This window comes from Arachis hypogaea, chromosome 16 (genome assembly GCF_003086295.3).
Source record: "Arachis hypogaea cultivar Tifrunner chromosome 16, arahy.Tifrunner.gnm2.J5K5, whole genome shotgun sequence".
NCBI lineage: Eukaryota > Viridiplantae > Streptophyta > Magnoliopsida > Fabales > Fabaceae > Arachis > Arachis hypogaea.
The window spans coordinates 18,115,575-18,117,863 of NC_092051.1; the positions used below are offsets into that span (position 1 = coordinate 18,115,575).

Below are 2,289 nucleotides of genomic sequence, written 5' to 3' on the forward strand. Positions count from 1 at the left end.
AGGCTGCTGCCCATTTTTTGCGTTAAACGCCAGTCTGGTGCCCTTTACTGGCGTTTAAACGCCAGTAACTGTCTCCTCCAGGGTGTTCTATTTTTCATTCTGTTTTTCACTTTGTTTTTGCTTTTTCAATTATTTTTGTGATTTCACATGATCATCAACCTACAGAAAATATAAAATAACAATAGAAAATAGAAATTTAACATAGATAAGTAAAAATTGGGTTGTCTCCCAACAAGCGCTTCTTTAATGTCAATAGCTTGACAGTGGCTCTCATGGAGCCTCACAGACGTTCAGAGCAATGTTGGAACCTCCCAACACCAAACTTAGAGTTTGACTGTGGGGACTCTGTTTGACTCTGTATTGAGAGAAGCTCTTCATGCTTCCTCTCCATGTTACAGAGGGATATCATTGAGCTTTAAACACAAGGGAGTCTTCATTCACTTGAATGATCAATTCTCCTCTGTCAACATCAATCATAGCTTTTGCTGTGGCTAGGAAGGGTCTGCCAAGGATGATGGATTCATCCATACACTTCCCAGTCTCTAGGACTATGAAATCAGCAGGGATGTAATGGTCTTCAAATTTTACCAAGACATCCTCTACAAGTCCATAAGCCTGTTTCTTTGAATTGTCTGCCATCTCTAGTGAGATTCTTGCAGCTTGTACCTCAATGATCCCTAGCTTCTCCATTACAGAGAGGCATAAGGTTTATGCTTGACCCAAGGTCACATAGAGCCTTCTCAAAGGTCATGGTGCCTATGGTACAAGGGATTGAGAACTTTCCAGGGTCCTGTCTCTTTTGAGGTAATCTCTGCCTAGTCAAGTCATCCAGTTCTTTGATGAGCAATGGAGGTTCATTCTCCCAAGTCTCATTACCAAATAACTTGGCATTTAGCTTCATGATTGCTCCAAGGTACTTAAAAATTTGCTCTTCAGTAACATCTTCATCCTCTTCAGAGGAAGAATACTCATCAGAGCTCATGAATGGCAGAAGTAGATTCAATGGAATCTCTATGGTCTCAGTCTGAGCCTCAGATTCCCATGGTTCCTCATTAGGGAACTCCATGGAGGTCAGTGGGCGTCCATTGAGGTTTTCCTCAGTGGGAATCACTGCCTCTTCCTCCTCTCCATGTTCGGCCATGTGAGATGTGGTTATGGCCTTGCACTCTCTTTTTGGATTCTCTTCTGTATTGCTTGGGAGAGTGCTAGGAGGGAGTTCAGTAATTTTCTTACTCAGCTGACCCAATTGTGCCTCCAAATTTCTAATGGAGGACCTTGTTTCAGTCATGAAACTTTGAGTGGTTTTGATTAGATCAGAGACAATGGTTGCTAAGTCAGAGTGGCTCTGCTTAGAATTCTCTGTCTGTTGCTGAGAAGATGATGGAAAAGGCTTGCTATTGCTAAACCTATTTCTTCCACCATTGTTGTTGTTGAAACCTTGTTGAAGTCTCTGTTGATCCTTTCATGAGAGATTTGGATGATTCCTCCATGAAGGATTATAGTGTTTTCATAGGATTCTCCCATGTAATTCACCTCTTCCATTGCTAGGTTCTCAGGATCATAAGCTTTTTCTTCAGAGGAAGCTTCCTTAGTACTGCCTGTTGCTGCTTGCATTTCAGACAGACTCTGAAAAATCATATTGACTTGTTGGGTCAATATTTTATTCTGAGCCAATATGGCATTCAGAGTATCAATCTCAAGAACTCCTTTCTTCTGAGTTGACCCATTATTCACAGGATTCCTTTCAGAGGTGTACATGAATTGGTTATTTGCAACCATTTCAATAAGTTCTTGAGCTTCTGCAGGCGTCTTCTTCAGATGAAGAGATCCTCCAGCAGAGCTATCCAATGACATCTTGGATAGTTCAGACAGACCATCATAGAAGATTCCTATGATGCTCCATTCTGAAAGCCTGTCAGAAGGGCACCTTCTGATCAATTGCTTGTATCTCTCCCAAGCTTCATAGAGGGACTCACCATCCTTCTGTCTAAATGTTTGGACTTCCACTCTAAACTTACTCAATTTTTGAGGTGGAAAGAACTTTGCCAAGAAGGCATTGACTAGCTTTTCCCAAGAGTTCAGGCTTTCCTTAGGTTGTGAATCCAACCATATTCTAGCTCTGTCTCTTACAGCAAAAGGAAAGAGCATAAGTCTGTAGACTTCAGGGTCAATCCCATTTAGGGGTGTAAATTACCGAACCGGACCGAAAATTATCGCAGAACCGAACCGAATTTTACAACAACCGATTGGAAAACCGAAAAAAACTGGTTTTTTTTTGTTTTTTTCGAA

The 2,289-nt window shown here is 41.4% G+C and overlaps 1 non-coding gene across 1 annotated transcript; it reads left to right on the top strand.

The window, feature by feature from the left end:
• Positions 1-1,909: 1,909 nt before the first annotated feature.
• Positions 1,910-2,016, top strand: LOC112761444 (small nucleolar RNA R71). Its single transcript, XR_003181839.1, has one exon. It is a non-coding gene; the product is annotated as a small nucleolar RNA R71 (small nucleolar RNA).
• Positions 2,017-2,289: the final 273 nt, after the last annotated feature.